This window comes from Drosophila takahashii, chromosome 3L (genome assembly GCF_030179915.1).
Source record: "Drosophila takahashii strain IR98-3 E-12201 chromosome 3L, DtakHiC1v2, whole genome shotgun sequence".
NCBI classification, from domain to species: domain Eukaryota; kingdom Metazoa; phylum Arthropoda; class Insecta; order Diptera; family Drosophilidae; genus Drosophila; species Drosophila takahashii.
In genome coordinates this window covers 33,099,245-33,112,726 of record NC_091680.1, presented here as the reverse complement: position 1 = coordinate 33,112,726, position 13,482 = coordinate 33,099,245, and the positions used below count along the sequence as shown (strand labels likewise).

General features: G+C 40.1%; 1 protein-coding gene and 1 long non-coding RNA gene across 3 annotated transcripts in view; one reads left to right on the top strand and one right to left on the bottom strand.

The window, feature by feature from the left end:
- Window positions 1-13,482, top strand: part of Snap25 (Synaptosomal-associated protein 25kDa) — a 510,490-nt gene that overhangs the window by 437,906 nt on the left and 59,102 nt on the right. The window lies entirely within an intron of this gene.
- On the bottom strand, window positions 12,462-12,816 carry LOC138913064 (uncharacterized). Its single transcript, XR_011418638.1, has 2 exons — window positions 12,697-12,816; window positions 12,462-12,641 (listed from the first exon to the last, which is right to left on the bottom strand). It is a non-coding gene; the product is annotated as an uncharacterized lncRNA (long non-coding RNA).

Below are 13,482 nucleotides of genomic sequence, written 5' to 3'. Positions count from 1 at the left end.
AAGGAAACAGAGTTTTTAGGTCACGTACAGGTATTAAACCAAATCCACAAAAGATAAGTGCCATTATAAATTTTCCAATACCAAAATCTGCAAAAGAAATAAAATCATTTCTAGGATTGTGTGGATTTTATCGAAAATTCATACCAGACTTTGCACATATCGTAAAACCAATGACAGTGAAATTAAAGAAAGGCGTCACAATCAATACTAAAGACAAACCTTACATAGAAGCATTTGAAAAAATGAAAGTTTTAAATACCTCAGACCCAATTTCAATTTATTCTGACTTTAATAAACAATTTTCTCTAGCAACGGACGCAAGTAACATGGCTATAGGAGCAGTACTGTCACAAAATCATAAACCAATCTGTTATGCTAGCAGAACTCTTAACGAGCACGAAATAAATTACGCGACTATTGAAAAAGAACTATTAGCAATCGTATGGGATACCAAATATTAAGCGACCATAGTCTGGCTGAATAATATAAAAGAACCAAATATGAAACTACAACGGTGGAAAATAAAATTAAACGAATTTGATTATCAGATTAAATATTTGCCAGGTAAATAAAATTATGTTTACTGATGATATTGAGGAAAATGTACTAGAAGAGACTAGAACGGAACATAGAAATACCAAATTGACATTCGAACTTACACCAGAAATTCAAAATATAAGAGAGAAATTTGTCATGGATTTTTATATGGTGGGTAACCAACAATTTTTATCATGTATCGACGTTTACTCAAAATTTGCTACTTAAGTAGAAGTCACAAGTAGGGATTGGTTAGAAGCTAAAAGAGCTATCATGAAAGTATTTAACGAAATGGGAAAACCACAAGAAATCAAAGCAGATAAGGATTCAGCATTTATGTGTGTAGCTTTACACAATTGGTTAAATTTGGAAGGAGTACAAATTCAAGTAACAACAAGTAAAAACGGTATATCGGACGTAGAAAGATTCTATAAAATGGTAAATGAGAAGCTGAGAATCATAGGAAGTGAACCGGACATTGAAAACAGGTATACCAAATTTGAATTAATTCTGTATATTTATAATCATAATGCTACAAATCAAGTACAGGAACCCCTGATTACGATACACAATAAAAGAAAATAAATTTTTTTTTTTTTTTTTTTAAACGGTATTTTATTTATCGAATCTTCTCTCTTAGAGACTAACGACAAGTTTGCAAATCTTAATCTAGTTTATATATTTTAATTAATTACAAATTAATATTTTTTTTTGTTTTTTTTTGGAATAACGGCCCTAACTATTGCTGCTGGGTGGGGAGGTCTCTTCGCCGGAGTCGTGTATAGCTTGTGGTCCAGATTAGAGACCGCGCAAGGTCATTAGGATGGGCCTGGAGCTTGAGATTATACTTTGTTTTCGCTTTGTCGAGTTCGTCTTTAACTAAGCCTATGTTTAGATCTTTATGAATATTTTCATTCCGTATATACCACGGCGCTCCTGTTATAGTTCTCAGTATTCTAATTTTAATGGCGAGCGGGCGTTAATAAGCCAATGTAGATTGCTGGCATTAAATTTTAAATGATTTCTCTTAGCTTCGATATGTTTACGCCAAGTGAGTCAGTTCAGTTGTTTGTGGCATAATAATGTTGTTCAGGGATAGTGAAGGGCAGGTTTGCCTGTTTAGGGTAAAAGTAACATGTTTACATTTTTGTTCGTTAACGTTTATGCGCCAGTCTGCTAGCCATTGTTCTAGAAGCACGAGGTGATCTGCTAGGTGTTGCGTTGCTCTAAGAGGACATTTAGACCGACTTAGGATGGCAGTATCATCGGCGAAGGTTGAGGTTGTTGTAAGAGTGGATGTCGGGAGGTCTGCAGTATAAATAATATACAATGTCGGCGCAAGCACACTTCCTTGGGGTACTCCAGCTTTTATTGGATGATAATCAGAGATGAAATCTTTGCATCGCACTGCGAAGCTTCTTTTTTGTAGGTAGGACTCCAAAATTGTATGCGTGCTTTGTGGAAGTATTAATCTGATTTTATGAATTAAGCCGTCCAGCCACACGCGGTCGAAGGCCTGTGCGACATCCAGAAAGACAGCGGAGCAATATTCTCGCCTTTCAAATGCATTTCGTATCTCGGAGGTTATCCGGTTCACTTGTTCAATAGTTCCGTGTTTTTCACGAAATCCGAATTGGTGCATTGGTATTGCATTGTGGGCTTGTAAGTATTGCTTGATACGACTGAGGAGGAGCTTTTCAAATATCTTTGATAGGCACGGCAGAAGGCTGATTGGCCTATATGACGATGGCTGGGACTTGTCTTTTCCGGCTTTATGGATCATTATGATGACAGACTTCCTCCATTGTTGAGGATAATATCCCAAATTCATCATGCTGTTAAATATTATGGTTAGAAGATGTATTGCACAGTTTGGCAGTTCTACAATCATTTTTGGGGTGATGAGATCGTGACCCGGTGCTTTCTTTTTGTCTTGGGACTGTATGATTCTTGTAACTTCTTCTGGATGGTATATAATTTGCGGGCTAGCTTCAGGATTGGAGATTAATGGCAGCACAAAGCTATTCGTTGCTGGAAGTGGTTTGAAGACATTTTCTAAGTGGTGGGCAAATGTATTCGCCCTCTCTTCGTTGCTGCGGGCCCAAGTTCCTGTTTGCGTATGTAGGGGTGATTCACTTTCTATTGGTGGACATATGCCTGACTTAGCTTTCCACAGTGGATATCTTTTGCTATTTGGTGAGAGTTGCTTCATGAAAGATAGTTCATCTCTATTTTTCTCAGCTTCTAGTGCTTTGCGGAGCATGCAGTTGGCTATTTTTAGGCGCTCCTTGGAGGCTGGGGATCTATGGGATTGCCACTCTCGACGAAGCCTTCTCTTATTGTATAGCAGTTCTTCGATGTGCCTAGAAGCACGTCTGCTGTTAAATGGTTTATTAGATGTTATAGGTTGCGTGGAATGTTGTGCAGCCAGTGTAATAACACTCACTAACTCTTCAACTGAATTGTCGAGGTCTTCTTCACAGGAAATGTTTGGGCGGTCATTAATATGAGTACTTACATACTTTCTGTATTTGAGCCAGTCTGTTTTACCAGTAGTTAGAGAATGTAACCGTTCTGTAACCTGAGGGTGGTCGTAGAGGTGAAGCAAGATGGGCGAATGATCTGATGATAGATCTGATAAGTGCTCCACACGCACATGAGCCTGCGGCACTCTTCTTGTGATAGCAAAATCAATCAGGTCAGGTTTCTTATTTGGATCTGTTGGCCAATATGTAGGCTTACCCGGAGAAATAAAGTCAAGCTTGTTTCGCGGAGTTATAATCGCGTTGTAGAGTTGTTTTCCCTTGGGGTTGATGAGTCGAGATCCCCAGTGGGTGTGCTTTGCATTGTAGTCACCAGCTGCTATAAAGCGGTCACCCAATACATCGAAGAAGTTTAGGAATTCTGCTTCGGTAATAGCGAAGCGCGGTGGGCAGTATATAGAGGCTAGGTTTAGGTAGCCGCTTTGGGTTTCGAGGTGTACTGCTGTTGCTTGAATATAAGTCGTAGCGAATGATGGCATCTCGTAGTGCCAAATGCGATTCTTTATCAGAATTCCAGTACCTCCATGAGCCTTCCCATCAGGATGATTTGTCGTATAAAATGTATAGCCAGTAAGATGAAAATAGTTTTTATTTGTTAAGTGAGTCTCTGATATGAGCATGGCGTCAATGTCATATTGATCAAGGAACTGCATAAGCTCGTATTTGTGCTGCGAAATGCCATTCGCATTCCAGAAAGATATTTTAAAAGTAATCATCTAAGATTTTTGTTTGACTAAAAGCTCCAGGAGGAGATTTTGAGTGCGCACAAGCTCCTGCAGAGTTTGCTGCATTGCTCCCATTGTTTTTGTTATAGTTGCCAGCATTAATTCTATACCACTAGGTAATTGGGATGTGTTTACGCAGATACTTTCCGAAGTATGGTTCGATGCCTGTTGCTCCAACAATCCTGGAGTGGTTTGTTTAAATGTAGGTGTTGGAACTGAAGCGTAAGACCCGTTGTTGTAACTCAGCGCCTGAGCAAAAGAGACTCCCGGTGTAGTTGTTGATGGTATGTATGGAAGATTTTGGCGGATGGCTGGGTTTCTAGCTGCAGTTATTTTTTGGGTTTGGCGGTTTTTCATCTCCTTATAAATACGGCAACCTCTGTAGTTGGCCGTGTGGTTTTCCCCACAGTTGCTACATTTTTTGGCAGATTGGTTCTCCTTATTTAGAGGGCAGTCCATATTTAAATGTGCATCCCCGCAGACAACGCAGACTGCGCGAAGTTTGCAGTATGTTCTCGTATGATCATATTCTTGACAGTTCGTACATTGGATGGGTCCATTCCGTTTATGGGGTTCCTCAACCGTGATTCTGCGGTGCAATAGATATTGAAGCTTGTAGATTGAGTGAAATTCATTTCTATTTAAAGGCATATTTTCCGGTGTCAGTTCTATCTTGAACATTGGCTGGGGAATTTTGTTTCTGTTTATTATGTTTATAGCCGTTTTGGCATTAAAACCCTTTTCTTTAAGCCCATCTATTATTTCAATGGTTGGAACTTGTTGAAAGCGAAACTGAATTGGTTTTACAGCAGCCCACACAACTAATTCGAAACACAGGCGGATAGCAATAAACTATGTGTTTAAAATTAACTTTATTTAAATTTCAGCTTCCGAATCAATGTGTAATACAAAATTGCGTTGCGGAGCACGCTTAAAAACTTTGTCTTCTTTCTTCTCTTATTTCGCTTCTGTTCTTTCTAGCGATGGTTCTCGCGAGCGTGAAATGAGGTCCATATCGATACCATTTCATATTATATCGATACCTCGGGGTGTATATCGAGTGCTTATATATAACAAATTGAAATAAAAATTAAACTTAAATTATGGCGGCAACATTCCCCCTCCTGTAATTGACCCTAGGGTGGTCAGTTACCATCTTCTAAGCCGACATCTAGAACCGCAATCTTGGTAGCTGGTCGATCGAGAACTCCATACTGCGTTTTAATAGTCGCTCGGCGAACTTGTCCGTCCTTGGCGGTAACAGTGTTGGTCACTCGTCCTTTAAGCCATAAATTCCTAGGCAAGTTTTCGTCGACGATCATTACTATGCTTCCAACTGATAAAGGGGGACACTTTTCGAACCACTTAGTGCGTCTAGTAAGCACCGGTGTAAACTCCCTCACCCAGCGTTGCCAAAAGCGATCTCCAAAGAGTTTTACCTCGTTCCAATGACGTCTTAAATTCATGTTCTCTTCCTTGATCGGCTTGTACCCGTTTGATGAACCCATCAGCAGGTGGTTTGGAGTCAACGCAGAGTCGTCCTCGGAGTCCAGGCTGACGAAAGTTAACGGGCGCGAGTTAATGATGAACTGTGCTTCCATCAGAGCACACCTCAGGCTTTCGTCGTTGAATGAGTAATTCGGGCAGATGCTTTTTAGGACCGTTTTGGTAGTGCGGACTAATCTTTCCCAAGCGCCGCCCATATGGGGGGCTCCTGGAGGGTTAAAGACCCATTTAATACCGTCGAACTTGATTGCAATTTTGTCAAAGTCGATCTTGATCAGCTCCTCTCGCAATGTCTTTTCCGTGGCCTTGAAATTCGTGCCATTATCTGAGTAAATTTCTCTTGGTGTCCCACGAAGTGCCATGAAATTGGTGAAACACATCACGCAGAAGCTTGTATCGAGGCTGTGAGCGATTTCGAAGTGGACTGCACGCAGGGTTAAGCAGGTAAACAGCGCAACCCATCTCTTCTCTTTGCGTCTTCCGACGTTGACTAGGATAGGGCCAAAATAATCAACGCCGGTGCACGTGAACGGTTTTTCATAGCTTGTCAACCTAGCCTTTGGAACAGCGGCCATTTGTGGAGGCTGTGGCATAGCGCTACGATTTTTACATAATTGGCAGGCTTTTCTTATGGATTTGTGCAGTACTCTTAGGCGCAGAATATAAAAGTTGGATTTTATATCGTTTATCACGGTTTCGTGAGCGAGGTGATGATATTTTTCGTGATAGAACCGGACCAATAAAAATGTTACTCGATTCTCTGGGGGCAATATTATCGCGTCCATAGTATATCCGACTGCATTCACTCGACCTCTAGTGCGCAGGATTCCGTTGTCGTCCAGATATGCGTTCAAGCCAGTCAATCTGCTTTTTGCGCTTATTGGTTTTGTGCACTTCAATGAATTGATTTCTTCCGCGAACTCGAGCCTCTGTGCTTCTTTGTATAGAAGGGTCTGTGCTTTTTTGACGTGAAACTCGGTCACTGCTGTCGGCATGTAGGTCCTTTGACACTTTGCCTGTAGTCGCTGGATATATAGAAACATGTTCGCGACGGCTCTGTAAAGGCGCCGCCAATCGGAGAAATAATCCACGTCGAGTAAGACTTTATTTGCATTACGAGTTGTAAAGATGTGTCTGCGTAGTTCGGTCGTATCGATCTCCGTTGCCCGTGATGGAATTGTTGGCCACTTGCAGGGTTTGCTTTTCAAAAACTCGGGTCCGTAAAGCCATGTGTCCACACAAGGTTTTTTGATAACTTCAGTTGCGGCGTCTGCAACGTTGAGTTTTGATGGGACCCATCGCCATTGATCCGCTCGGGTGGTCTCTAGGATTTCGCCGATTCTGTGCATCACAAATTGTTGAAAGTTGCGAGGATCCATCGACAGCCATTGTAAAACAGTTCGTGAATCCGACCAGAACATAAGATCGTCGACTCGAAGATTACGTACGTTGATGATTTTGTTGGCTAAGCGTGAGCCCATCACGGTGGCTTGGAGCTCCATGCGCGGAATAGATAGTGGTTTTAGTGGCGCCACGTTGCTTTTCGCGGCCACAAGTATTACGTCCACCTCGTCTTTTTGTGATACTCGCAGGTAGCAAGCAGCGGAGTAAGCATGCTCGCTAGCGTCCACGAACGTGTGCAGTTCGATTCGGGTCTCTTCAGACATCTTTGGGGAGTAGCATCTCGGAATGTTAATTGTTGCCACTTGAGGCAGTAACAGCTTCCATTGGTTCCAGTCATCCAACAGTGATTCTGGCAGCTCTTGGTCCCAGCTGATATTTGCACGCCAGATTTTCTGCAGAAAAATTTTTAATCCGATCGTATGGCATGACAGTAGGCCCAAGGGGTCGAAGATCGACATGAGAACCTGAAGGACTTCTCTTTTCGTTGGAACTGCAGGGTCGGTAAGGACATCTCGCTTAAGTCTTGTGAATCTGCAAACAAACTTAAAAACATCGTTATGTGGGTCCCAGTACATACCCAGAACCTTTTCTGTACCGCCGAACTGCACTGGTTCCTGATTTTTGGCGTCTCCATCTTTCATAAGATACGAGAGAACTGTACTCGAATTTGACGCCCAGTTTCGGATTTCGAATCCGCCTCTGGCGTGGACCTCTCTTACTTGGCTGGATATTTCGATGGCTTTCTGTTCATCACTCATACTGTCGATGAAGTCGTCGACGTAGTGCGCACGCTGAATCGCATCCAGGGCTAAAGGGAATTGCTGCTGGTGGACTTCAGCATTTTTGTCGCGCACGTAGTGGGCTATGAATGGCGCGCAACTAATACCAAAGGTCATGGCACGCATGACGTAAGTGTTTATCTTGTTTCGGTTGGCGTCGTACCAAAGAAAGCGCTGGGAATGCATGTCCTCATGGCGAATGTTGATCCTGTGGAACATTTCGGCGATGTCGCCGCTTACGGCGACTTTTCCGACTCTGAAGGCTAGAAGAACGTCGATGAGTGGGTTTAAGCAGTCCGGTCCGCTTAACAAAAGGTCGTTGAGGCATATTCCATTTGTTTTTGCTGCCGCATCCCAGACTAGCCTAATTTTTCCTGGCTTATTCGGATTTAAGGCTTTAAAGATGGGTAAGTACCAGGTGCGAGTTTCTTCTTTCTCCGCCTCCTCGTCGGACAGTTGCTTGGCGTATCCTTTTGTAAGAAGATTTTTGATTTGGTCGTCGATTTTCGTAAACATATCCGGTTCGCTCAGAATTCTGTTTCTCATGCATTGTAGGCGCTTTAGAGCGGTAATGCGACTCTCGGGAAGTTTTTGAAGATCATTCCGCCAAAGAAGTCCAACTTCATATTTTCCACATTTGTGCTGACAAGTCTGCTCTAGGATTTCGACTGCTCGCTTGTCCTCGCTTGAAAGGAGTTTTTTAGGCGGAGTTAACTCGAGGTTGAATTGCTCTTTCACTTCATCATGAAGCTCTTGCCAGTTGCATTCGCAGTGGTGCATAGATACGTGACGGTTTGAGTTTGCCGATCCCTGGATGGTCCACCCCAACATGCACTTTGACGCTATTGGGTCGTTCCAGTTGCCTTCGCGGATCCTGCGAGGAACGGCTATTTTCCAGTTGTTTGTTCCAATTAATAACATTGGATGCGTGGAGTAGGTCTCTAATGGCAGGTCCTTTAGATAGCTGTACTTACTGCGCAACTCATCCATATCGACGGTTTGCTTTGGCAGTGCAATGTTTTGGACAGTCTGAACGTTGTTGAGCCAGTAACGTTTTTCTGAGTTTACGCCTGAGATTTGGATTGATGCTCGCACGGAAGTATTTTCGAACCGGGTTGTTTCTCCAGTCCACTGTATAGTAGCACAAAACGGGGTTTTATATTAAGCACACTTTATTTATTCGACCGTTCTCTCTTACTTCTTATTCGCAATTGCCCGATTTTACATAGCGTCGGTTTTAACATTAGATAACGCGAAGTTGGCTGCGATCACCCTGATATTTAACATTTTGCAGAGTTGCCAGATTGGCAACTATCTAACAGCTGATTACTTTAAATGCTAACGACTATTAAACATATAACCGTTACTTTCGAACACTACTTATACATATTTGCATAATTGGGTTATACACTCTAAAACATATCCATAGCCGTGTATATTCGTACATACTAATAATATAGTCAGTGACTTATCCTACTACAACTCGGCCATCCTGACCAGTTGATCACCTGATCAAAGTTCGATTTTTTTACAAATTATGCTTATTTTATGTACAATATTTTTATCTTAGTTTGAGCTAGTTGTTATTTATTACTTTTTAATTTTACTCTTTATCCAATGTCTTAAATTTTGCGCACTCCAAACACCTAGGTAAGGTCTATGTGCTAATTGAAACCCTTCTACGTCTTTTAGTAAAAATCTGTCATTGCGCATCACTTTTGCAATCATATAAGGTCCTTTATGTTTGGGAATCAGTTTTCTAGCAGCACCAACAGTCGTGTCGAAATTCTTCACCATAACGTAGTCTCCTTTTCTATAACTCTTAGCCTTTACTCGACTTTTATTGTAGGACTTCTCATTATAATCTTGAACTTGTTTTTGATGAGTCGCCGCTTGTTTCCTTATCTGTGTTAAACTATCTGACTTTTCATTTATATCTTCTAGTCTTTCCTTGAGTTCATCGATTATCTTGCCTTTTTGCTCTACACCGAAAAGCATCTTACTCGGAAGTTGTCTTATACTTCTATGCAATGTATTATTGAGAGCATGTTCTATTTTATCTATAACGTTATCCCAGTATATACCTTTACTTTGGTCAACTAGCTTCGCGATCATCGGTCCAAGGCTCCTGTTAATCCTCTCAACTTGACCATTTGCTTGTGGTGAGCCTGTGGCTATTTTGACATGTTTAACATTATACTCTTCCATAAATTCCTCGAAGTCCTTAGACGTAAAACAACTACCACGATCAGATATTATACATTTTGGCCTACTGTAAGCTCTAAAGTAATCTTTTAATGCTGTTATTACCTCTTTGGTGCTCGTTGACTTAGTTGAATACAGTCTGACAAACTTTGTAAATCCGTCAACTACAACGAAAATATGTTTCTTTGCTCTTGATGAATCTACTGGACCATAGTGGTCAATATGGATTACTTCGAACGGAATACTGTGCAAAAAGCCTTCTCCCTTTCCTGATTTTGGTGAAAACGCTACACATTTTAAACAATTTTCTATATGTGATACACACTTTTCTTTTAAACACGGAAACCAATACGTTTTTGCGATTATATCCATCATTTTATCCCTTCCTACATGTCCTATTTCGTTATGGTATTTATATAATACTTGCTCTTCCATTTCTTCTGGTACGTAAAATAATATCCTATTATCATTCGCTTTTCTGTATACTACACCATTTCTCATTTCAAATAACTTAAGTTCTGTCTTTTCTAACACGGTTTTAAGTTTTTTAATTCTTAGATCTTTTCCTTGGCAGATTATTAAATTTTCTTCAAAACTGTTGGTTTCCACTATTAGAATACTGTTATACCTACTGAGGGCATCAACATGCTGCATTTTGTTCCCAGCTCTGTGACATATTTCAAGATCATAATTTTCCATCTCCAATGCCCATCTTGAGATTTTTGGATTAAGTTCTGCCTTATTTAAAGTTAACTTAAGGGCAATACAATCTGTTACTAGTTTGACATGTTTTCCTTGCAAATATATCCTAAATCTACGAAGAGCATATATAACTGCCAAAGTTTCGAGTTCAAAACTATGCAATTTAGCTTCATCTGCAGTGGTACGCTTAGAGAAATAGAATACCGGGTGTAATTTGCCATCGTCTTTCTTTTGTAGAAGCACCGCACCAAATCCTAAAGCACTCGCGTCACAATGTAATTCTATATCATCTTTGTAATTATACAACGCTAGTACGGGTGACTCGATAAGCTTTTCTTTTAATTTTAAAAAACAATTCATTTCTTCTTCTCCGAATCGAAATGGTTTGTCTTTTTTCAAAAGATCGTACAATGGCTTTGCCATTGTAGAAAAATCCTTTATGAATCTTCGAAAATATGAAGAAAGTCCCAAGAAACTTTGCACTGCCTGAACCTTTGAGGGGACTGGAAAATTTTTCACAGCCTCAATGCCCTTATCGTCTGCCCTAATGCCATTCTCCGATATTAAAAATCCTAAGTACTTTATATTTGATTTCAAAAACTCACATTTGTCCATTCGAAGTTCCAATTTATTCTGAGTAAGCCTTTTAAAAATTTCGTCCAACGTTTCTAAATGCTCATTTACATTTTTGCTTGCAACCATTATGTCATCCATGTAAACTACTACTTTGTTGGCTCTAATCATATCATCGAAAATTTTATTAACAAAACGTTGAAAAACTGCCGGTGCGTTTTTTATACCCATCGGCATTCTTAAGAATTCGAATTGTCCTAGTGGAGTTACGAATGACGTATATTTAACAGATTCTTCATTTACAAAAACATGGAAATATCCATTTTTTAGGTCTAACTTTGAAAATACTCTTTTGTCAACTAATTTGTCTAATAAATCATCTATGTGTGGAAGTGGGTAATTGTCTTTTAGCAGAGCTTTGTTAAGTTTCCTATAGTCAATACATAGTCTAATGTCACCTGTTTTCTTTTTAACTATAACTATCGGGGAGGCAAATTCTGATTCGCTTGGTCTTATTATTTCGTTTTTCAAATATTCATCTAATAATTTTTGTAATTTATCCTTTTCTGTATATGAAAATCGTCGAGGACTGCAACTAAAAGGCTTTACATTCTCTAAACATAATTTAATTTCTGCTCTAATCTTAGGCTTTTCAGGTCTAATTGCTTTCACATAGCTGTTTTGAATTATTCTTAAGAATCTACATTGTATTTGATAAGTTGTGCTTTTGTCCCAGTTAAAATCAATGGTTTCATCGTTTGTAAAGTCAATGTTCAGTATTTCGGTTTCAAAATCGTCGGGTTCTAGTTGCATTTTTACATTTACTGTCTTTTGTTCTTTTATAATCGTTTCCTCTGTCTTTTTATTAACTTGTTTCATCTTTGATTGTTCTATTGATTTACTATCCTGTCTCATAACTGTCTGACCTGTTGTTTCATCGTCTTGTCTCATAACTGTTTGACCTGTTGTTTCACTTTTTTGTCGCTTAACTGTTTGACCTGTTGTTTCACTGTTTTGTCGCTTAACTGTTTGACCTGTTGTTTCACTGTTTTGTCGCTTAACTGTTTGACCTGTTGTTTCACTGTTTTGTCGCTTAACTGTTTGACCTGTTGTTTCACTGTTTTGTCGCGTAACTGTTTGACCTGTTGTTTCACTGTTTTGTCGCGTAACTGTTTGACGTACCGTTTCACTACCTTGTATCATAGCCATTTGCCCTATTTTTGCATTATGGTTCTTAACGACTGCTTGCTCTGCTTTTGACCATTCCAAAACGTTTTCAGTTATATCATCATCCAAACACTCAATATTATGATTGACCTCAGCGATAGGCAATGACAAATCTTTAGTAGGCTGTTTTAAATTATGTTTTGATACATTTTCTACCGTTATCATCTTTAGAGTTCTTAAATCTAAATTTAAATCGCAAGCTTGCATGAAATTTCTACCTAAAACCACATCATGGATCATAGACTCATTGGCAACAACCGTTAAATTAAAGTAACATTTTATTTTTCCTTTTAGTACAAAACATAAAATTTTTCCGTATATTTTTAATGGGCTTTTGTTTATGCCAAAATAATGTTCGGTGACTTCCTGTAGTTGGGCCTCAGTGGGCAACAAAGATTTTTTCATTAATGAAATAGGACTGCCAGAGTCTACGATGCATGCTGCACCCATAGGAGATATAATTTGACTGTCAAAATGAATGTTAAAATACCTTACATAATTATTTTCAGCATTTCCCTTCCTCTCCTCGCATTGGGCTACAAAGTGACCGAACTTGCCACAAGCGTAGCAAGATCCTGGTTCCCTTGCTGGTTTTCGACAATCCTTGGCGATGTGCAGTTACCGCAGCGAAATCCTCCGTTGTTGCTTCGGTTTGCAGATATCTCCTTCGAAACCGACTCCTTAGGCTTGCTCAATCGGATACCAGCAAACGCACGCAGAATTTGCATAGGATCTGTGAAACATTGGATCCGGGCTTGATCACGCAAATTCTGTGCTGGTATTCCCTCGACTATCTGGTCAACCAACTCGTCAGGCTCAAAATATGGCTTCAAAATATGCAGCGAATTTTTCGGTATGGTGCCACTTCAAATTTTCAAATTTGCGCCGTGCTTCTGCTTTAGAAAGTTTATCGCTGAATGCTAAGATCAGCTGTTCCAACAGTTTCTCTGCTGGCTCCATGATGCGCGTTGCATTTGCGTGTAACCAACGCTGGGCGATACCCTTCAGTTTGGACACAATCACTATTTTCACGCACACTGCATCCAGGTTGTACAGATCAGCAATGTTTCGTACTTGTTGAGCCCAAATGTTTGCGCACGACGATCCATCATAGTCCATGATGATTTCTTTGGCCAAAGAAATTGAAATATTTGTCGACTGAAGTCCTTTGTTTACATCTGCCATTTGTCGTTGCTCAACACCCTTGCTGACATCGATATCAGCGCCAATATCGATATCGGCACTTTTATCGGTATTTGGTATTTTTTCGTCAACTGCTTC